The 25540-nt window shown below is 36.7% G+C and overlaps 1 long non-coding RNA gene across 1 annotated transcript; it reads left to right on the forward strand.

Annotated features, from left to right (window-relative positions):
- The first annotated feature begins 1614 nt into the window (after positions 1-1614).
- Positions 1615-23410, forward strand: LOC128211488 (uncharacterized). Its single transcript, XR_008257294.1, has 3 exons — positions 1615-1727; positions 22391-22512; positions 22920-23410. It is a non-coding gene; the product is annotated as an uncharacterized LOC128211488 (long non-coding RNA).
- The last annotated feature ends 2130 nt before the right edge of the window (positions 23411-25540 follow it).

Genomic DNA, 25540 nt, shown 5'->3' on the forward strand with positions numbered 1-25540 from the left:
AAGACTTTTCAAACCCTACCTGTTTGGACTTTTTAACTCCTATATCAAAGACTTTTCAACCCCTAGTTGAATTATTTTAATAACCATATTAAAGACTTTTTAACTCCTAAACCAAAGACTTTCCAACCCCTATTATTTGGTTTTGAGCTGGTCCAAGCTAAACACCATTAAAAATGCTGGAAGGCATTTTAGAATGTTAACATGCATCATGTGCCCATGAAATGCCTTCCTCAAACAGTAATACTAGTATATGTTTTAGAAAAAAATATCGAACTGTACAAAAATATAAGGCTGGTGAATTTTGCATTACAAAATAAACGCTATTGGTAATTAATGCCATGGTGTCACTTTACTACATACCCGGTAGTAGTATATAAGCCAGTCATCATACAAGATAGCAGTGAAGCAAAAATACACATATGATGATTACTTGTAAATCATCTTGTATATGTGGAAAAAATTGAACTTGTTATCTAGCTGATTGTAAAAACACTTTGTCATTCTTAAAGGGACTCGTACCTCATTGGCACCAAATAATCATTTTCCAGGTAATATTATAATGTGTCTGAAATAATTAGTTAACTCTTTGATTCTGAAATTGCAGAACAAAATACAATGAAAGTATGAAAATAAAGTCTTCTTTTAATCAGGGGTGAACCTACGCTTGTTATGTCAAGGACAAACAAATAGCATAACCACTCAGCAAAAGGGACTCATACATAATTTATGGATATTTTGATCATGCATGCCTTGGAAGCAACACCTTTATTTCGTATTTAAAACAAATCTGCTAAAGAACCACATTTTACATACTACGAGCTATAACTTATACAATAAACTCATACCTGGTTGAGCCTTTTTGAGGTAGAACATGCACCCAAAATGCCAACAAGTGCATATGCATGCATAAATATTGAAGCAATGGTTAACATCGTCGCTTAAGTATATCCCTCACGCATCAAAATTAATTTTGCAATTGCACTAGTGGCCAGAAGGGGGGGGGGGGTGACCCCCCCCCCCCCCAACCACAACGTACCGATGTCGTCCAAGTTAACTTTTCGTTTCGAGGTAAGGGATACAGGGTAATCCAGAAGAACTGTAAAAACAGGACAACCTTTTAGGTTGTGAAATTGCGAAAATTTGTTTAATTAATTTTTGTTTAGTGACACTGTTATTCAAAATCAATACAAACATATATATAACAAACATCAATTGTGACTGATAAACCTTTAACTACATACTAAATAATGCATTTATTGAAAATATTTATAACTGATAACAAGATTGTAACCGTGTTTTTAATAGCAGAAAGCGCAAAAAATATGATTGGTAAATGCTAAAAGATTTATTGTGGTCTACTATAGTCTCATAAGGTAGAAATACCGTGTGTAATGCTCATTTCATTCAAATCTAACTCGATATCCTTCATAAGAACCATTTTTTTCGACATTTATTCATCCTTTTAGGAATATTGAAACAATATTATTAATTGTGGTAAACCTTATCTGGGAGTACTTAAGAGTTCATCTTTATTACTCGAGTGAATGTACCTTCAAACCGGTTTAACATAAACATGTCACAGTAATCAATCGTTCCGATTGAGTAATCAATACCATCTGCGTTTAGATGTCGGGGATGTGTTAGACGAATGATTTTGTTTTATGGAGCTTTGAAGAGCGATGAATGGCACTAAAGTGGTGCCAAATTGATATCTCAAACACCCATTGGTAAGTCATTTATTTTTTCCATTTAATTTTTTGTCTTGATTTTTGAATATATCTAGACAGTCAAGAAGTAGGACATCTCGTAAAGAACGTTCACTTGAAACTGGCCTCTTCTTATCCACACTTCGACAGGGAGTGGGGATACTCTGCCTAAATAGCCGTCAACGAGTATTTTAAGAAATATCAAAATAATAAAAAATGGTATCCCAGTGGTTGCACCAGTCAATTGTAACCACGCCCCCCCCCCATAGTCCACCTAAATGACCGTCAATGAGACTTGTAACCCTTACTGTAACGTCTAAACGGGTTTGTGCAAAAATTGGGGGTGTTGATATATTGAAATTGTATTAAGTGAAGAATTTTATGGTTTAAATTGATCATAAAGGTTTATATTCATATTTTACCATGTAAGTGAAAAGTTATTTTGCATTAAAACACATTATTTACCTTTCCAATAAAACAAAAGTTGACTGACACAGACAACAATTATGCCAAGCGGAACAACTCAACCCAATCGTAATAACTCGGCCATCACTGACGAGCTTCTAGATAGACCTCGTAAATACAATCGTAACAACTCAGCCATGGCCGAAATGTTCCGATTGTTTAAAAATTGTGCCAAAGCCTTGCAGGTGCCCTTCATGTATATATCGCTATGTTTTGACAGCAAGAAATGAAAAAAACATGTCAAACTCATAATTATTCGTAGGATATGACATTTTTATGTATGTAACTGATATAAAATAACATAATCTGGTAATATTTCTTGTTTTATGATATTTTTGAGATGTTAAATGCTTTAACCCGGAATCCCGATCGGAATAACTACCCACTTTTGATACTAAACAATTTGTATGTGAAGGATTTGCCATATCAAAAAACGTAAAAAAAAATCCGTAAACGTACAATTCTTTGGACTACCCCCCCCCCCCCCCCCCCCCCCTGATTCTGGGAGAGCCGTGGAAATGGGCCGTGTTTTAACCTTTTAGGTGGCCTCGCAGTGCTGGGTGAATATGTTTTTGTCTTCGTGCAAAATATAGCAGGGAATTTGCCTAACCTAGGCTCCCTGGGGTGCGGGAGCATTTGGTGGGGATTTGACCATTGAACAGTCCGTGCCCGCAGGGCGAAGATTTAGCTGGGTTGGCTGGACCGAAAGTAAAAGTCCTGGCTATTCCCCGGACCTTGAGGGGGGGCATGGTTACAATTGACTGGTGCATTATTGTAGCAAGGGGGGGATAGAGATGGCGCATTTCCCACTAAAATTGTGTACTTATTTAATAATTTAATATAGTTGACTAAAGAGTATTAAACTAGTTCAAAATGAGCTATTTCAGACAAAGTCTCTGCTATACCCCACACCTAAAACAAGGAAAGCTGTTTTATTTTTTGTTAGGCATATGTAATAACAGCATAGAGGAACAACGTTTAAGTAATATCTTTACTAAGCTTTTAAGGTTTTTTAAACTGCATGTATATTTAAAGGTAGAATACCCCTTATGGGCATCATTTCAAACTGTACTTAAATACTGTAATTAAAATTTTAACACAATGTTTTGACAGCATAAAAAATGGGTCCTTGTGAATGTCATTTTACAGCGAAATCAACAAGTTCAAAAAATACTCATGACCTGTTCCTTATCAATATGAAATATCTTTAACCTTTTTGGAACATTATGCAAAAAAAAACAGTATGTTTTACCTTCGGTATAAGAAAATAACTATTTTTTAATAAAACTACTGTTGAAAAATGTAAGCTTATGAAATGGAAAATAAAAAGATGCTTCTGGGTTGCTTTGAAGTTGAACTGCTCACATGAACCCACAAAAGATGTGTAGGTAAGTGCTTAACAATAAAGGATAAAGCATTAAAATGAAGCATTTCAAGTGGAGGTTTTCATTAGGGTAGTGCTACCTTAAACACACACTTTACAATATTATTTTCTCTTTTTTAATCTATTTTCTTTAAACAATGGACTATACAAACAGTAGGGTCAGTCCCAGTATACAGGACAATTATTCAATAAAATGTTTATCCTTTTGATATCATAATTGTTAAAAAAAATATCAAAATGTAAAGAAAAAATAACAGAGACCGGGTTCAAACTGTGGTCGCCAAAATTGCAGTCCAGTGTTGTATCCACTGCTACGAAAGTTTACAATTGTCTATTTAATTTAATATATACCTAGCTTGGTAACATTAAGTGATAACATTGACTAGCCAATCACACATAAAAATTAATTATACTAGGTATACCCACCTAGTAATCTTTTTTAATGGAAAAAAAATGTGAAAAATCAATTAATTGTAAACTATGTGGTACTTCAGTTAGTTAGTTTCAATGCATTGTACACATTGATTCCAATGTTTGTCTTAAGTTCATTGATACCAAGTTCATGTCAGTTTTCGACAATTTTCTCTTCTTTCGCTATTTCATCATACGGTGTATAGCCCCTGAATAAAGTTTCACTCTGTTTCATTGAGTATATTTCTCAAAAATCCTGTGTTTGTTCTAATCTGCTAAAATGTCACATTCATGTACGCATCTTTGAGGCCTCTCAGTTATTATAACCAATGCACCAGTCAATTGTAACCACGCCCCCCCCCCCCCCCCCCCCCCCAGGTCCGGGGGTATACCGGGAATAGTCGGGGAAATGGGCCGTGTTTTTACTTTCTATGTGGCCACACAGGGCCGGGTGACCACGGTGGTTTTGTCTTTGAGCCAAATTTAGCCGAGATTGGGCCTTATATAGAGTCTCTGGTGTGCGGGGGCATTTGGCTGGGGTTTTACCATCAGTTCGTCCCGGCAGGGGAGGGGGATAATAGACCCAGGGTTGGCTGGACCGAAAGTCAAAGTCCCCGCTATTCCCCGGACCTGGGGGCGCCGTGGTTACAATTGACTGGTGCACAACATATAAGATATTTAAAAAATAAATAAAAGTACAGTTAATCAATATATTTTAATTTTAATGTGGTAAATTAACAAAGAATTAGATAGATGCTTTATGCAAAATCTCACAAAGATGTAAAAAAAATACTAAAGAGTTCAGGTTTGCTAGTTTGTAAAAATATTTCATGGAATCATGGTAAATTCTTGTTATATTATGTCCAATGACAGCCCATATATCTTTTAACTAATTGATGTGTGATGCTGATAATACAGAGACAGCTAGAGTGACAGAGTTTGATGAATAAACTTAAATTAAAAAGCAGTGAGTACAATAATCCATTTTAACATGTCTTGTGTGTAAAGTGTGATTCCAAAGCAGTAAATATATATATATATATATATATATATATATATATATATATATATATATATATATATATATATATGTATCTTTAAGTTTTGAATCACAAATTTCAAAGATCTATTATCACACAAAACTTCAAGAATATATATGAAAAGTCATGTGAATGGTGCCAGTCATATAATATAAAATTTATATTGATCAAGCCAAGCCATGCCATGTAAAAAAAAATTGACATCATATCAAAGATTGTATGAATCATTCTCAGAGCTATTGAAAATATTTAATTGGTTGTAAGCGGACCATGCACAGTAATTTTCAGTAACCGCACCAGCCAATACAATTTGGCTATTTAGAAAGGCTTGGATAATATTTTTTATCTAATGTTTATCTTTCCTAAAATATTTATATTTATAAATCTATTTACCGGTATAAATCTGTATTTATTTATTTATTAATGCATTTATTTGCTCACTAATATATACAATACACTTATCGTTGTATATTGTCTAGCTAATACATGTATACAAATATGCATAATTATGGGAGGTGAGGGGGCCATAATTACCTATGGTGTACTGTCTTGTTCTTAAGCATATATGATTTTGACTAAAATCCTTACTGAAAAAGCAGTGCAGACTGGCCTGTTTAAATAATTAATTAAATCTTAATGGGTTTAAATGTATTTAATTTTATTTTTAAAGATATTTTAGAGTTTAAAAGGAAGAGAGTCTGTTTTAAAGACTAAATAATTATATAGTCAGGATAAAAAATAATTTTTCAAAATCAAGTTCAAATAATTTTCCATTATTTGGTAAATGGAAAAAAGTTTATATATATTTAGAATGTTTTACTCGATAGAAAGTAGGCCCAGTATCTTTTGCATTGCAACACTAAGAAAGTAAATATTTATTTTTTGTCTTTTACCAATTCCATCAAAGTCTGTGAGTCAGGCTTATGATGCTAGGCCTGCCAATTCAATGGTTTTTGAAATCATAAATTGAGATAACTTATAACTTTTGTATAAAATCTTCAAAGCTTTCAATAACTTAACATGTCATCCACCTTATTGTCTCAATTTAAACTTTAAAAAATAGTTTTCACTCAACAACTTGATAATAGTTTGATAATGACTATCACTATCATTCTGTAAGATAATGTACTGGTACATAAATTTAATCCCCAATATATCAGATGAGTGTGATAGAATATGTATATGCTCTTAATAGTTGTAGCCCGGAATTATAGCTATTCTGGTTTTTAGCTCACCTGTCACATAGTGACAAGGTTAGCTTTTGTGATCACAATTTGTCCGGCGTCCGTCCGTAAACTTTTACTTTAAACGACATCTCCTCATAAACCGCTTAGCCAATTTCATCCAATCTTCACAGGAATGTTCCTTGGGTGGTCCCCTTTGAAAATTGTTCAAAGAATTGAAATCCATGCAGAACTCTGGTTGCCATGGCAATGGAAAGGAAAAACTTTAAAAATCTCCTTCTCCCAAACCACAAGGCTTAGGCCGTTGATATATGGTAGGTAGGATCACCAAATGGTCCTCTACCAAGATTGTTCAAATTATGGCCCTGGGGTCAAAATTGGCCCCGCCCCGGGGGGTCATGGGTTTTCTCTAAAAAAACTTCAAAAATCTTCTCCTCTGAACTTACTTGGCCTAGAGCTTAGATATTTGTCAGGATTCATCGTCTAGTGGACCTCTACAAAGTTTGTTCAAATTATGGCCCTGGGGTCAAAATTGGCCCCGCCCCGGGGGGTCATGGGTATACTCTATATGTTTATAGTTAAAACTTCAAAAATCTTCTCCTCTGAACTTACTTGGACTAGAGCTTAGATATTTGGCATGATTCATTGTCTAGTGGACCTCTACAAAGATTGTTCAAATTATGGCCTTGGGGTCAAAATTGGCCCCACCCCGGGGGGTCATGGGTTTTCTCTATATGTTTGTAGTGAAAACTTCAAAAATCTTCTCCTTTGAACTTACTTGGACTAGAGCTTAGATATTTGGCATGATTCATCGTCTAGTGGACCTCTACAAAGATTGTTCAAATTATGGCCTTGGGGTCAAAATTGGCCCCGCCCCGGGGGTCATGGGTATACTTGATATGTTTATAGTGAAAACCTCAAAAATCTTCTCCTTTGAACTTACTTGGACTAGAGCTTAGATATTTGGCTTGATTCATCGTCAAGTGGACCTCTACAAAGATTGTTCATATTATGGCCTTGGGGTCAAAATTGGCCCTGCCCCGGGGGGTCATGGGTATACTTGATATGTTTATAGTTAAAACTTCAAAAATCTTCTCCTCTTAACTTACTTGGACTAGAGCTTAGATATTTGGCATGATTCATCGTCTAGTGGACCTCTACAAAGATTGTTCAAATTATGGCCCTGGGGTCAAAATTGGCCCCGCCCCTGGGTGGTCATGGGTTTTCTCTATATGTTTATATAAAAAAAATCAAAAATCTCCTCTGAACTTACGTTGCTTAGAGCTTAGATATTTGGCTTGATTCATCGTCTAGTGGACCTCTACAAAGATTGTTCAAATTATGGCCTTGGGGTCAAAATTGGCCCCGCCCCGGGGGGTTAGGGTATTCTCTATATGTTTATAGTTAAAACTTCAAAAATCTTCTCCTCTGAACTTACTTGGACTAGAGCTTAGATATTTGGCATGATTCATCGTCTAGTGGACCTCTACAAAGATTGTTCAAATTATGGCCCTTGGGGTCAAAATTGGCGCTGCCCCCTTGGGGGGTCATGGGTTTTCTCTATATGTTTATAGTGAAAACTTCAAAAATCTTTTCCTCTTAACTTACGTGGCTTAGAGCTTAGATATTTGGCATGATTTATCGTCTAGTGGACCTCTACAAAGTTTGTTCAAATTATGGCCCTGGGGTCAAAATTGGCCCCGCCCCGGGGGGTCATGGGTATGCTCTATATGTTTATAGTTAAAACTTCCAAAATCTTCTCCTCTTAACTTACTTGGACTAGAGCTTAGATATTTGGCATGATTCATCGTCTAGTGGACCTTTACAAAGATTGTTCAAATTATGGCCTTGGGGTCAAAATTGGCCCCGCCCCAGGGGGTCATGGGTTTTCTCTATATGTTTGTAGTGAAAACTTCAAAAATCTTCTCCTTTGAACTTACTTGGACTAGAGCTTAGATATTTGGCATGATTCATCATCTAGTGGACCTCTACAAAGATTGTTCAAATTATGGCCTTGGGGTCAAAATTGGCCCCGCCCCGGGGGTCATGGGTATACTTGATATGTTTATAGTTAAAACTTCAAAAATCTTCTCCTCTTAACTTACTTGGACTAGAGCTTAGATATTTGGCATGATTCATCGTCTAGTGGACCTCTACAAAGATTGTTCAAATTATGGCCTTGGGGTCAAAATTGGCTCCGCCCCGGGGGGTTAGGTACTCTCGATATGTTTATAGTGAAAACTTCAAATATCTTCTCCTTTGAACTTACTTGGACTAAAGCTTAGATATATGGCATGATTCATCGTCAAGTGGACCTCTACAAAGATTGTTCAAATTATGGCCCTGGGGTCAAAATTGGCCCCGCCCCTGGGTGGTCATGGGTTTTCTCTATATGTTTATATTAAACAAAATCAAAAATCTCCTCTGAACTTACGTTGCTTAGAGCTTAGATATTTGGCTTGATTCATCATCTAGTGGACCTCTACAAAGATTGTTCAAATTATGGCCCTTGGGGTCAAAATTGGCCCCGCCCCCTTGGGGGGTCATGGGTTTTCTCTATATGTTTATAGTGAAAACTTCAAAAATCTTCTCCTCTGAACTTACGTGGCTTAGAGCTTAGATATTTGGCATAATTTATTGTCTAGTGGACCTCTACAAAGTTTGTTCAAATTATGGCCCTGGGGTCAAAATTGGCCCCGCCCTGGGGGGTCATGGGTATGCTCTATATGTTTATAGTTAAAACTTCAAAAATCTTCTCCTCTGAACTTACTTGGACTAGGGCTTAGATATTTGGCATGATTCATCATCTAGTGGACCTCTACAAAGATTGTTCAAATTATGGCCTTGGGGTCAAAATTGGCCCCGCCCCGGAGGTCATGGGTATACTTGATATGTTTATAGTTAAAACTTCAAAAATCTTCTCTTAACTTACTTGGACTAGAGCTTAGCTATTTGGCATGATTCATCGTCTAGTGGACCTCTACAAAGATTGTTCAAATTATGGCCTTGGGGTCAAAATTGGCCCCGCCCCGTGGGGTTAGGGTATTCTCTATATGTTTATAGTGAAAACTTCAAAAATCTTCTCCTTTGAACTTACTTGGACTAGAGCTTAGATATTTGGCATGATTTATCGTCAAGTGGACCTCTACAAAGATTGTTCAAATTATGGCCTTGGGGTCAAAATTGGCCCCGCCCCGGGGAGTCATGGGTTTTCTCTAAAAAAACTTCAGAAATCTTCTCCTCTGAACTTACTTGGCCTAGAGCTTAGATATTTGTCATGATTCATCGTCTAGTGGACCTCTACAAAGTTTGTTCAAATTATGGCCCTGGGGTCAAAGTTGGCCCCGCCCCGGGGGGTCATGGGTATGCTCTATATGTTTATAGTTAAAACTTCAAAAATCTTCTCCTCTGAACTTACTTGGCTTAGAGCTTAGATATTTGGCATGATTTATCGTCTAGTGGACCTCTACAAAGTTTGTTCAAATTATGGCCTTGGGGTCAAAATTGGCCCCGCCTCGGGGGTCATGGGTTTTCTCTATATGTTTGTAGTGAAAACTTCAAAAATCTTCTCCTTTGAACTTACTTGGACTAGAGCTTAGATATTTGGCATGATTCATCTCTAGTGGACCTCTACAAAGATTGTTCAAATTATGGCCCTTGGGGTCAAAATTGGCCCCGCCCCCTTGGGGGGTCATGGGTTTTCTCTATATGTTTATAGTGAAAACTTCAAAAATCTTCTCCTCTGAACTTACGTGGCTTAGAGCTTAGATATTTGGCATGATTTATCGTCTAGTGGACCTCTACAAAGTTTGTTCAAATTATGGCCCTGGGGTCAAAATTGGCCCCGCCCCGGGGGGTCATGGGTATGCTCTATATGTTTATAGTTAAAACTTCAAAAATCTTCTCCTATGAACTTACTTGGACTAGAGCTTAGATATTTGGCATGATTCATCGTCTAGTGGACCTTTACAAAGATTGTTCAAATTATGGCCTTGGGGTCAAAATTGGCCCCGCCCCGGGGCGGGTCATGGTTTTTCTCTATATGTTTGTAGTGAAAACTTCAAAAATCTTCTCCTTTGAACTTACTTGGACTAGAGCTTAGATATTTGGCATGATTCATCATCTAGTGGACCTCTACAAAGATTGTTCAAATTATGGCCTTGGGGTCAAAATTGGCCCCGCCCCGGGGGTCATGGGTATACTTGATATGTTTATAGTTAAAACTTCAGAAATCTTCTCCTCTTAACTTACTTGGACTAGAGCTTAGATATTTGGCATGATTCATCGTCTAGTGGACCTCTACAAAAATTGTTCAAATTATGGCCCTGGGGTCAAAATTGGCCCCGCCCTTGGGTGGTCATGGGTTTTCTCTATATGTTTATATTAAAAAAAATAAAAAATCTTCCCCTCTGAACTTACTTGGACTAGAGCTTAGATATTTGGCATGATTCATCGTCTAGTGGACCTCTACAAAGATTGTACAAATTATGGCCTTGGGGTCAAAATTGGCCCCGCCCCCTTGGGGGGTCATGGGTTTTCTCTATATGTTTATAGTGAAAACTTCAAAAATCTTCTCCTCTGAACTTACGTGGCTTAGAGCTTAGATATTTGGCATAATTTATTGTCTAGTGGACCTCTACAAAGTTTGTTCAAATTATGGCCCTGGGGTCAAAATTGGCCCCGCCCTGGGGGGTCATGGGTATGCTCTATATGTTTATAGTTAAAACTTCAAAAATCTTCTCCTCTGAACTTACTTGGACTAGGGCTTAGATATTTGGCATGATTCATCATCTAGTGGACCTCTACAAAGATTGTTCAAATTATGGCCTTGGGGTCAAAATTGGCCCCGCCCCGGGGGTCATGGGTATACTTGATATGTTTATAGTTAAAACTTCAAAAATCTTCTCTTAACTTACTTGGACTAGAGCTTAGCTATTTGGCATGATTCATCGTCTAGTGGACCTCTACAAAGATTGTTCAAATTATGGCCTTGGGGTCAAAATTGGCCCCGCCCCGTGGGGTTAGGGTATTCTCTATATGTTTATAGTGAAAACTTCAAAAATCTTCTCCTTTGAACTTACTTGGACTAGAGCTTAGATATTTGGCATGATTTATCGTCAAGTGGACCTCTACAAAGATTGTTCAAATTATGGCCTTGGGGTCAAAATTGGCCCCGCCCCGGGGAGTCATGGGTTTTTCTCTAAAAAAACTTCAGAAATCTTCTCCTCTGAACTTACTTGGCCTAGAGCTTAGATATTTGTCATGATTCATCGTCTAGTGGACCTCTACAAAGTTTGTTCAAATTATGGCCCTGGGGTCAAAGTTGGCCCCGCCCCGGGGGGTCATGGGTATGCTCTATATGTTTATAGTTAAAACTTCAAAAATCTTCTCCTCTGAACTTACTTGGCTTAGAGCTTAGATATTTGGCATGATTTATCGTCTAGTGGACCTCTACAAAGTTTGTTCAAATTATGGCCTTGGGGTCAAAATTGGCCCCGCCTCGGGGGTCATGGGTTTTCTCTATATGTTTGTAGTGAAAACTTCAAAAATCTTCTCCTTTGAACTTACTTGGACTAGAGCTTAGATATTTGGCATGATTCATCTCTAGTGGACCTCTACAAAGATTGTTCAAATTATGGCCCTTGGGGTCAAAATTGGCCCCGCCCCCTTGGGGGGTCATGGGTTTTCTCTATATGTTTATAGTGAAAACTTCAAAAATCTTCTCCTCTGAACTTACGTGGCTTAGAGCTTAGATATTTGGCATGATTTATCGTCTAGTGGACCTCTACAAAGTTTGTTCAAATTATGGCCCTGGGGTCAAAATTGGCCCCGCCCCGGGGGGTCATGGGTATGCTCTATATGTTTATAGTTAAAACTTCAAAAATCTTCTCCTATGAACTTACTTGGACTAGAGCTTAGATATTTGGCATGATTCATCGTCTAGTGGACCTTTACAAAGATTGTTCAAATTATGGCCTTGGGGTCAAAATTGGCCCCGCCCCGGGGCGGGTCATGGTTTTTCTCTATATGTTTGTAGTGAAAACTTCAAAAATCTTCTCCTTTGAACTTACTTGGACTAGAGCTTAGATATTTGGCATGATTCATCATCTAGTGGACCTCTACAAAGATTGTTCAAATTATGGCCTTGGGGTCAAAATTGGCCCCGCCCCGGGGGTCATGGGTATACTTGATATGTTTATAGTTAAAACTTCAGAAATCTTCTCCTCTTAACTTACTTGGACTAGAGCTTAGATATTTGGCATGATTCATCGTCTAGTGGACCTCTACAAAAATTGTTCAAATTATGGCCCTGGGGTCAAAATTGGCCCCGCCCTTGGGTGGTCATGGGTTTTCTCTATATGTTTATATTAAAAAAAATAAAAAAATCTTCCCCTCTGAACTTACTTGGACTAGAGCTTAGATATTTGGCATGATTCATCGTCTAGTGGACCTCTACAAAGATTGTACAAATTATGGCCTTGGGGTCAAAATTGGCCCCGCCCCCTTGGGGGGTCATGGGTTTTCTCTATATGTTTATAGTGAAAACTTCAAAAATCATCTCCTCTGAACTTACGTGGCTTAGAGCTTAGATATTTGGCATGATTCATTGTCTAGTGCACCTCTACAAAGTTTGTTCAAATTATGGCCCTGGGGTCAAAGTTAACCACACCCTGGGGCCTTAGATATTTGGCATGATTCATCGTCTAGTGGACCTCTACAAAGTTGTTCAAATTATGGCCCTGGGGTCAAAATTGGCCACACCCCGGGGCTGATGGGTTTTCTCTATATGTGTTATAGTGAAAACTTAAAAAATCTTCTCCAAACTCACAAAGACAAGTAACGTCTTAATTTAAACTGGATAACATATTTAGTACACATACCCAGGGGTGTAGAAATGGGCCGGGAGCCGGTAAAATAACCCGGTTACTTTAGCATCTCTACCCGGCTAATTTCCCCACATCAACAAAAATAAAATCTGTTATTTTTTGTCATGTCTGTTCTGTTTACATCCGTTTAAAACCTTGATTGTTGGTATTGTTTATTTTGCTTTCCGCGCGTTCCGACTACAATACAGCATTAGCTCGATACATGACGTCATTAGTCGCATCCCCCTCTGGGATGTTTTTCAAGTATTAGGTTTGGGTTTCCCAGTGTTCCGAATACAATAACATTAGCTCGATACATGACCTTATTAGTCGCATCCCCTCTGCGGATGTTTTGAAATTAATGATTTGCGAAGCAATGGAGGGTGAAATAAAAAAATAATTCCAGACACAAAAAAGCGTAGTAAGTATGCAACATGAGCGTGTCTGGCCTTCTGTTAGTCCTATTACCATTTACGCATCAGTAAATTTTATATACGCGTGTTAAACTTAACCAGGTGTAAACAAAATGAACAAGCTTGCGGTGATGTCACTGCTAAAAATAATCCATTATTTTGATGAATTTTACATGTACGTTGGCTGAAATTTAGTACGCTAATGTCACAAAGTGTCCAGATATTTCTTTGGTTATTAAAATGGAATAAGTTAGCTGCAGGTGAAATATCTAAAACCACAGAAAATGAAGTTAGATGTTTAATTTTCAGAGATTAATAGTGATTCAGTGGCTGAAAGTATATAATTGGTAGAGAAGAAATTACATATATTATTAGGAGGGAATAGCTAGCAAATGTCAAGGCATGTGGTCTGGAATGTTATAATATTATAATATTATCCTGAATCTGAATTTGACAGTAGTTTGGTTCATTAGTTAGCCCTCACTGGTGGGTGGGGGGATAGTACTCAGTTTCAGTATCATATTATAGTACATTTATGTTAAGGTTCCCTGTTACAAAATAAACATGCACCAGAAGACTAGAATGTTTGGTTAAAAAGGCTTAAATTCATCCCACAAGGGGCGTTGCCCCCTTGACCCTAACAGGGGGAGGACACCCAGACCCCCCGCCTACTTTTAGGATATTCCCTGCTACTTGAATTAATTTCTACACCCCTGCATACCAATTTTCAATATGGGCCACATACAACAATTAATAACAAATATACATATATAGATACACACGTAAAATCAAGTAGTGACAAGAGCTTAGATATTTGGCATGATATATCATCTAGTTGACTTGTACCAATATTGTTCAATCTTTGGCCCTGGGGTCAAAAAATGGCCCCACCCGTGCGGTCATGGGTTTCCTTATAAATGTATATGATGAAAACTTATAAAATCTTCATCTCCGAAACCAAAAGGCGAAGGCCTTAGATATTTGGTATGAAGCATTGTTTATCGGACCACTATTAAGATTGTTCAAACTTTAGCCCTGGGGTCAAAATTGGCCACGCCCCGTGTTCATAGGCTTAGGTTTTCAATATTTTTATATAGTCTTATATAATAAAACTTGCCTAAAAATGGGCCTCTGTCAGGTCTTTTCAAATAATTTTGTTTGGCCCCTTTTAAGGGCCACCAGAGCTAAAATTAGTAAAAAAAACTTAACATTTTCTTCGCATGAACCCCTTGATAGATCTTCAGCAGATTTGGTTTGAAGTGTCCTTGCATGGACCTCTCTTAAATTTGTTCACATAATTTTGTTTGGCCCGGTTGCCATGGCAACCTAAAGGAAAATGTCAACAATTGGTTATAATCATCTTCTTCTCCTAAACCGCTTTGACAATTTTGATGAAACTTCCTAGGAATGATCCTTAGTTGGTGCTTTTTCAAAATTGTTCAAAGAAATTAATTCCATGTAGAACTCTGGTTGACATGGCAACCTAAAGGAAAAGTGTCAACAATTGGTTACAATCATCTTCTTCTCCTAAACCGCTTGGACAATTTTGATGAAACTTCATAGGAATGATCCTTGGTTGGTGCTTTTTCAAAATTGTTCAAAAAAAATAATTCCATGCAGAACTCTGGTTGCCATGGCAACCTGAAGGAAAATATAGGCTGTCATGTCCGCGCTGTGACTTTCTCTTATATGGACAGATTTTAAAATGACTTGCCATATGTTTTCGACATACCAAGACAACGTGTCGTGTGCAAGACCCATGTCCCTACCTCTAAGGTGAAAGATACACTAAGTGTTTATTCACAATGGAATGCTGAATATGAGGACATAAAGAGTGTTGGCTGTCATTTAGTATGATTGTTTTTATGCCCCCACAAAGTGGCGGCATATAGGGTTGCCCTTGTCCGTACGTACGTCTGTCTGTCTGTACGTACGTACGTCCCGAAGATTGTTTCCGATCTAATTCTTGAAAACCGTTGGTCCAATCCTCATTAAACTTTAAACACATGTTTGTGACCATAATATCTTGATCAAGTTCCTTAGCCATGGAAATCGCTTTTGTTATTTAGGAGTTACGGCCCTTTATTTGCAAAAAAAGACTTGAAAAATACGTCCCGAAGATTGTTTCCGATCTAATTCTTGAAAACTGTTTGTCCAATCCTCACCAAACTTTAAACACATGTTTGTGACCATAATATCTTGATCAAGTTCGATAGTCATGGAAATCGCTTTAGTCATTTAGGAGTTACGGCCCTTTTTTGCCAAAAATACTTCAAAAATATATGTTTCCAATCTAATTCTTGAAAAGTATGTGTCCAATCCTCACCAAACTTTACATACATGATTGTGACCATAATATCTTGATCAAGTTCGATAGCCATGGAAATCGCTTTTGTCATTTAGGAGTTACAGCCCTTTATTTGCAAAAAAAGATTTGAAAAATACGTCCGAAGATTGTTTCCGATCTAATTCTTGAAAACTGTTTGTCCAATCCTCACCAAACTTTTAACACATGTTTGTGACCATAATATCTTGATCAAGTTCGATAGCCATGGAAATCGCTTTAATCATTTATCCTGAATAATCATTATGGCTTATTTTCTGTGACAAAAAATCGAAGTGGGGGCATCCGTGTCCTATGGACACATTTCTAGTTTTTTATGCCCCCGAAGGTGGGCATATTAAAATCGCACCGTCCGTCCGTCCGTCCGGCCGGCCGGCCGGCTCTGTAACTTTCCCTTGTATGGACATATTTTAAAATAACTTGCCACATGTGTTCCACATACCAAGGCGACGTGTGGCATGCAAGACTCGTGTCCCTACCTCAAAGGTCAAGGTCACACTTAGTCTTTATTACAATGGAGTGCTGCATATAAGGACATAAAGTACAGGTTGTCGTGTCCGGGCTGTAACTTTCCCTTGTATTGACAGATTTTAAAATAACTTGCCACATGTGTTGCACATACCAAACGACGTGTCGCGTGCAAGACGCGTGTCCCTACCTCAAAGGTCAAGGTCACACTTGGTGTTTATTCACAATGGAGTGCTGCATATAAGGACATAGAGTATAGGTTGTCGTGTCCAGGCTGTAACTTTCTCTTGTATGGACAGATTTTAAAATAACTTGCCACATGTGTTCCACATACCAAGACGACGTGTCACGTGCAAGACCTGTGTCCCTGCCTCAAAGGTCAAGGTCACACATAGTGTTTATTCACAATGGAGTGCTGCATATAAGGACATAGAGTATAGGTTGTCGTGTCCGGGCTGTAACTTTCCCTTGTATGGACAGATTTTAAAATAACTTGCCACATGTGTTCCACATACCAAGATGATGTGTCGCATGCAAGACCCGTGTCCCTACCTCAAAGGTCAAGGTCACACTTAGTGTTTATTCACAATGGAGTGCTGCATACAAGGACATAAAGTATAGGTTGTCGTGTCCAGGCTGTAACTTTCTCTTGTATGGACAGATTTTAAAATAACTTGCTACATGTGTTCCACATACCAAGACGACGTGTCGTGTGCAAGACCCATGTCCCTACCTCTAAGGTGAAAGATACACTAAGTGTTTATTCACAAGGGAATTCTGAATATAAGGACATAACAGTGTATGTTGTCAAGTATGGGTGGTATTTTTTTATGTTCAGAGGCAATTTAAAATAACTTGCCATATGTATTTGACACGTAAAGGCAAGATCAACTTTTCATGTACTGACCTTGTTCATAGGTCAATGTCACATTCGGGGGCATTCGTCACATACTGTGACAGCTCTTGTTCTATGCTCAGAGGCAATTTAATATAACTTGCAATATGTATTTGACACATAAAGGCAAGATCAACTTTTTATGTACTTGTTCGTAGATCAATGTCACATTGGGGGGCATTTGTCACATACTTTGACAGCTCTTGTTCAATATTCTTTGAGAAACAAGCTATATTAATAACAAAGGTTAAACTCTTTTAATCAGGTGATCGATTTAGGGCCATCATGGCCCTCTTGTTACCTTTTACCTTTATTTGTACCGGCATGGGAAAACCCTGTTATGTGATAATGCATATAGCCTGGAATTAACATAACTGGGTTTTCCCATGCCGGTAACAAATAAAAGGTGAATTTCGAGCTATTGAAATTCATGTAACAGTCCAATGACTCTATTGTTTCTGAAGTAACATGCATATATTACAACGGTTTAATTTTGTTTGTACCGTAGAATTAGGTTGGGAAAACCAGAATACAGGTGGCCATTTAAAGCAGGTGACCGTTCAACCAGGTTTGACTGTAGCTATAATTCCGGGCTACAACTATTCCGGGCTATATGTATAAGTATATATGTATATATAAATGCACGAAATCAATGTGGGATTTTCATTAAGTTTTGGTTAAACCATCTTTGTAACAAATTACAGTTACTTCCAAAATACATCTTATTCTACATAATACAAACTGGAGGACAGTTCTTTTTATTTGGTAATGTTAAGAGACTTGAAGACAAAAAAAAAAATGTTTAATTTCAGAAAACCTTACACAAAGTAGAAACCTTCTATTAATGTCATTATCTTGAAAAAATGAATATGCCTTTTAGCAATTGTATCAATCTGTGAAAATCTACATTTTGCCTTCGACATGTTATACAATTTAAGGATATTTACATGGAAATTAAGTTCAATTCTAAATTGACAGTCATGTATTTCTTCCAAAATTTTCATAGTATAAGGAACATTTTTATGAATTTAAGTGCATAACTGCAGATAATGATCATTATCCTAAATCAATTACAAGCCAATTCATAGTCATGCATATAGCCCCCTTTTCAAAATATGATTGTGATTGTCTCAAATAACCAGTCTTTCTCTGTGGGGGGTGGGGGCTGTCAGTCATAAGGAAACCTTTGAAAGGCATATTCATTCAGCCAATCAGATGTCAGGTTCAGTGAAAGGGGCGATGTCAGGTCAAGTAAAAGGGGTGGAGCTAAAATAAATACTGACATTCAATGTAGGTGGATCCCCCTTTGGCCTCACAAATATGTTTCAGTCACACTAGGGGGTGTGACAGGGTCAAGCCATAATGGAGCCATAGGCAAGCAGACTTTTATTAACCCAACAACAACAACAGGTGTAATTCTTACCAACTGAGGAAAAAACTTTAAAGGTTTTATTATTCCTCATTTCTTATACAAATTAAATATCTAACAATGACAAATATAAAATATGATAATTCAAGCATAATATTGAAACAAAAAAATGTTGCTTAGGCCAAAAAAAAAGTATTCATAGTTTCCATTTAAATATCAAGAAAAGGTAGGCATACGGTAACTGTTTTTTGGTGTTTTTTTGAGGACCATGACGTTTCTTTAGCAAACTGACCTATATCAGGGTATTATTAAGGTCTTTACTAACAAAGCACATATTGATTAAAACACCAAAAACAAAAAAGAATCAGAAGGATAAAAATAGGGCAGTTGGGCGGAAACAAAGATTTTTTAATCCTTAATTTGTCAATGATGTCATGTCAGTGACCAAAATGATAACACAATATTTAAGCCCTGCATTCTGGAATGGGGCTAAATTCTTGATTGTGTTATAGTAGGGCCAAAAATAAAATGATTTGGTTAGGGTTACATCCTTTTTTAAAAACAGAAAGAGTAAAAAGTGTAAAGGATTACATTTTTAAAATACATAATCTCATTATTTTTAAGAATCCACCAGTCATTTAATATGTGCGTTTTCACTTTTAAATACATGCATTGTTACAGTCTTGTTTTCAGTAAGTAACTTTTCCTTAAATGCATTCTTTGGAAAGTAATTTAAGGTTTATTATTCAAAATAATGTTAGTCAACTTGTGTATGTATTGATTTCCAACTTTTTTATTTTTGTTTAAACTTTATGTATTAGAATTTCTTTGCGTAAATACCTGCTTATGTGATAAAAGTCTGCTGACAAAAGATTAGATTTCAGATTTTGATATTTCCATTCCAAATTTAATGTTTTACAGCTTAAACTGCTACTAACAGTTTAAGAAAAATGCATAAAACATCAATTTTGGAAGGAAGTATGAAGAGCTGCAATCTGATATTTTGTCAGCGGTCTTTTATCACTGGTTTGCAGATATTTATGCAAAAATTCGCTTGTTCGAAGACAAAAATTAAAAAAAAGTTGTCAAAACGTTCAATCTGTGAGGTTGCAGCTTTAATATAAGACTAACGTAAATATTAAAAACACATGAGGCCCCTTTAATATTAACATGTCAATATCAAAAAGATCAAGATGAAAACTGAAAACTATGAGAAGGACTGTTTCTTATATAATTAAAAATAAATTGCTTAAAGCAAATATCTGAAATTAATAATTGTCATGCAAAGCAGCCTGTAATGAATATGAATATTAGATTTTGGCCTTGAACACCTTTTTAAGAAGAGTGTTTTGAAGTAAGGATTATCATAATGCTGAACTTAATATTATACTGTAGCTTTGTAGCAAATCCTTATGATTAAAGTCACTGTGTCTTCCTTATGCTGTGATAAAGACCTCCATAGTAACATTTCTAAACCTAATAAATTAAGTGAAAAAGGGTGTTTATTGGGGGTAATAAAACACATCTTGATAATGACCAATTAGTTTTAATCTTTCAAGTGTTTATAGGATGGGGGGGGGTCTTAACTTTTTGAACTGCCAATATTTTCCTGGTTATTTTGTCCACTATGTCAAAATGATCTGGGTTGTTTTGTCAACCCTGTCTAAATGGGTTGGATATGTTTTGTCCCCTTAGTCAAAAATGACATGGGATGTTTTGTCCTACATTTTTATAAAGGAGTTCAGAATAAATAATACATTAGTTTTCATGCTTATATTAAATAAATGCAAATGACTTTCATTATAAGTTTAAAAAATACTCTTAAAGCGGCATTCCCACAGATTTACCATTTTTACAACTTTTTTAATTTTGTCTTGGAAAGAGCAAATTTTTGTGTAAATATCTGCAACCCATTGATGTAAGATTGTTGATAAAAAAACCGGTAAACGGACATTTGCCCCCCCCGGACATTTGCCCCCCGGATGTTTGCCCCCCTTTTGGACCATGGCGGACATTTGCCCCCGCCGTTTTCGAGGGGGCGGACATTTGCCCCCCCTCAATGTTCGAGGGGGCGGACATTTGCCCCCCCTCCGCCTGGAACAATGGGTTCCGGTGTCTCGTCGGCACGTCAATCCCTCGCTTTGGACTGTCATCTCCTGCTTCGAGAAGGACGCTGCAATGGTGGAAGCAGAGATCCTCCGTGTCCAGAGAGGCCAGCCATCAAAGAAGCCAGCGAGGAAGGGAACAGTACGATACCAGAAGACGTTGAAGACCCTGTGCCAGCAGTTATCCAATGGACAGAAGACGGTCGAAGAGTTTCTGCAGGCCATTGGGGGTCACATCCGACTGCGTTAGGACTGAACATCTGTAATGTACCTGTAATATGATATGATGAATGTGCTAAAATGAATGTGCTATTTTGATCTTGATTAGTGAATTACTTATCATACCATTCAGAGAACAGAAACGTATTTTTTGCTGTATATACTTGTATATATGAGTGCTATAAATGCTATATGACTTCTGATTTGAAATAAAAATATTATAAAAGGATTTACATTGTTGTCTTACCTAAGCCTACATCGTCACATGTGTGACCTGAACGGTGTAATCTGTATTTATATGTAATTAGTGACAAACATACAAACTGGTGTAAATCGGTTGGCAGTTTGCACGTAAATTGAACAAATAGTTAAAGAAAAAAATGTTCATTTTTTTATAAATTAATATATTTTTAATATCTTGGTATAAACTTATAAAACCGGGGGGGGGGGGCAAATGTCCGCCCCCTTGAAAACGGCGGGGGGGGGGGGCAAATGTCCGCCCCCTCGAAAACGGCGGGGGGGGAAATGTCCGCCCCCTCGAAAACGGCGGGGGGGGGCAAATGTCCGCGATGGTCCAAAAGGGGGGCAAACATCCGGGGGGGCAAACATCCGGGGGGGCAAATGTCCTAGAATCAAAAAAACCAGATCTTAGATTTTCATATTTTCGAAAATTAATGTTTTAGAGCTTAAACCCTTACCAACGGTTTAAGAAAAATGCATAAAACATCAATTTATGAACTTAAATATTAAAATCAGCGATCTAATTTTTTGTCAGCAGTCTTATATAACTAGTTTCCATGGACTGTAGCAAAAATTGGCTTGTTCCAAGACAAAAATTAATAAGTTGTCAAAATGTTTAATCTGTGAGAGTGCAGCTTTAATTATGGAAGCTTTTCAGTCATTTGCCTATATGTCTATTTGATTCAGTAAATACTTCATATAAAGCTAGGCTTATTAGGATATGCTTATTTGTTATTGGGTTCTATGTTTAGCACATAACAGCTTCATTACAAGAATATATTAATTATTATTAAAGCTGCACTTTCACAAATTTACCGTTTTTACAAGTTTTTTATTTTTTTGTCTTCGAAAGAGCAAATTTTGGGGTAAGTATCTGCAAACCAATGATAAAAAACTGCTGACATAGATCATATCGCAGATTTGCATATTTTCGTTTGAAAGCCAATGTTTCGTGGGTTAAACTATTACTACCGGTTAAAATGTTTCGTGGGTTAAACTATTACTAACGGTTAAAGAAAAATGCATGATCTAATTTTTTGTCAGCAGTTTTATATCACTGGTTTTCATGGATTCTTGAAAAAAAAAAAAAAATTACTTCCTCTGTTGGCCAATTGAGAACAATTTAATCAAGAGGTTTTGGGTTTTGCTGTTTATACGTTCTGGGATTTTTCCAAAGCATTTATTTATAGCACTTATAAATTTTATGTACAGCATTCTGTATATTGTCAAGTGTACTTTTTTGAAAATTATATACAAAATGTATAAATATTCATGTTTCAGGAAATAACCACCATCTCTCTCAGAGGTCGTCTTTCTCATTATTGTGGAGAAACCTCAAAGGGCATCAGGAAAACCTTCATCACCTCTTTGTGCCCAGTGGCTTGTGCAACAGTGTTTCAGAAGTAAAAATGCCTTTTTAATTTGTGTATATCAATTGTATAATGACTTGTTTTTATAAATTAAATATATATATATTATGATTATATATATATAGATGGTTAAATCTTATGACTTCCTGATAGTATTTAAGTTGTGAAATATTAAATAATCTAATCATAAAAAATGCTTGGAAATGACAATAAAGAAAGATATTTGTCGAATAGGAAGTTTCACCTGTCCTGTTTATATAACAAATCATTTTAAATCAGACAGAAAATTCAATATACTTGTAGTATCTCACTGTTTATTTGTCTTGTCACATTTTGTATTGTCACATCAAGGCTGTTTGAACATCCTAGAGAAGATAAGTGTATAGAAGCGGATATGATATAATAAATATGCATATAAATGTGCTTGGGATTATTTTCAGATAATCATTAAAATGGGGATAATGGATGACTGGCCACACATATGGGGCTATGGACAAGCTTCAGAGCAGGCTGCCAGCGACATTAGATGACAAGCCATCTATGCTGGACATTCTTCACAATAAAATGTGATGTCACAGCAGCTGTCTATCTCAACAGCTCACACTGTCCGTATTTGACTAAAGGAATGAATGAAGTCACTGCAGAAGTTGGATTGAGGAATGTCCATGTCACTACCCATCATTTGGAAGGTGTTGGATAAAAAAAGTGTGGCCTATGTATTGAAACTGGTCCGACATTCCAGTTACGGACAGTCTTGATTTGTTTGATTCCATTTCTGACCAACATGATGGTCTTAAAGAACACTTACTGGTAAATGGTAAAATCATGGCCCAGTTGTTCCAAGAGGCAGGCGAGTGGGAAGTTACTAGACTCTATTTCTTTATGGGTTGATCTGAGGTTCCAGTTCAGTTAGTACTGATGGAACACCAAGTGTTTGCCATAATACAGCAACATTTGATTTGTAACTATGTTTTGTTTGAATTGTTGAAACAGTACTGTTTACTAAATAATAGGGATGGCAACGAGTACCCGAGTACTCAAGTACTCGATCGAACGTCCGAGTACTCGAGTACCAAATCACTACTCGAGTAATCGGGAAAAAAATCTATAAAAATCACCAAATATACGATTTACAAATAAAATATCAGATCTGGTTAGTTGCCAAGAGGAAATTTACGGTCCCTCTAATCCCCGCTGTGTACACAATTGACCTCAATAAATTAGTTGACAGTTGACAGTGATAGTTGCAAACTGTCAACAAAGGACCCCTATTTCAAATTAGCACTGATGTCAATTAGCAAAGTTTTGATAGCGGTACTTTCACCTACACAATTCTATTGTATACCAAATAGAGACCTTTCACCAAACAATGGACGCTAACGAGCAAAAGAGTATCGACCGTTACGAGAATTGATTTCTTAATGGGCGTATTTTAACTATTTTTGCAATGATTATCACAATTAATTGGTTGATATTTTAAATCAAGAATTATGAATATTAATGAGGTTAACAACAATTACACAGTACGAAAAACTATCATTTTAAAAAAAAAATTGTAGAGTAAACAACTGAACAACCGAACTTCGTATTGTATTTCGTTGACTATTTTTATGTATGCTATAATTTTTGTTCATTGTAATTCTGATTTCTGCAGTGCGTACTTGTATAAAATGAAACGAATAAGACAAATGAAAAGCCTGAAACAACATTTTTTTCTTTATATATCATTATTTTTAAAATACGTAATGAAAGTTTCCTTAAAAGGTGAAAATGAACAAAAATACGACCAACGCACAGTATACGTCATTAACGATACATGTATTCGCGAACACATATTCAATTTTTCGATCGAACGATTGTGTCCGAGTACTCGAGTATTAATTTTACTACTCGTTGCCATCCCTACTAAATAATGCGTATATATATGAAGAATAATATTATAAATAATTTGTAAGAACCTTTTGATATTAAGTAAAATGTCGATAAGTCTAAATATGTATCTGTTAATCATTTTTAGCTCGACTTTTCGAAGAATAAGGAGAGCTATACTACTCACCCAAGCATCGGCGTCACCCCTTGGTTAAGGTTTTGCGTGCAAGCACACGTAAGTTAATATCTCAGCAACTACTTGAGGTATTGCATTGAGACTTTATACAATGGTACTCAACCATCCAACCTACTTAATTAACCAAGTTTGATAACTCTACTTTGCATTTAATGCCAATTATAGGCCTTTATTAATTGACTTAGAAATTCTGGTTAAGGTTTTGCGTGCAAGCACACATAGGTTAATATCTCAGGTACTACTTGAGGTATTGCATTGAGACTTGATACAATGGTACTCAACCATCCAACCTACTCAATTAATCAAGTTAGATAACTCTAGTTTGCATTTAATGCCAATAATAGACCTTTATTATTTGACTTAGAAATTCTGGTTAAGGTTTTGCGTGCAAGCACACATAGGTTAATATTTCAGCAACTACTTGAGGTATTGCATTGAGACTTGATACAATGGTACTCAACCATCCAACTTACTTAATTTACCAAGTTAGATAACTCTAGTTTGCATTTAATGCAAATAATTGCCCTTTATTATTTGTTAAGGTTTTGCATGTAAGCACACATATGTTAATATCACAGCAACTACTGGATGAATTGCATTGAGACTTTATAAAATGGTACTCAATCATCCAATCTACTTAAATAACCAAGTAAGATAACTCTAGTTTGCATTAAATTCAAATAATGGCCCCTTTTTTTATTCAACATAGAAATTCTGTTTAAGGTTTTGCATGTAACCACTTTTAAGTCAATGCTTCAGCAAATACATCATGTATTGCATTGAAACTTTACAGACACAGGCTCCCAACCATTTAACCTTCTTATTTAATCAAGTAAGACAACTCTATCTTTCATATTATATAATTTTTGCCCCTTTATTATGCGACTTAGAAATTCTGGTTAAGGTCTTGCATGTTAGCACACATAGGATAATATCTCAGCAACTACTTGATGTATTGCATTGAGACTTTATACAATGGTATTCAACCACCCAATC

The sequence above is a fragment of the Mya arenaria genome, chromosome 12, assembly GCF_026914265.1.
Source record: "Mya arenaria isolate MELC-2E11 chromosome 12, ASM2691426v1".
Lineage (NCBI taxonomy): Eukaryota > Metazoa > Mollusca > Bivalvia > Myida > Myidae > Mya > Mya arenaria.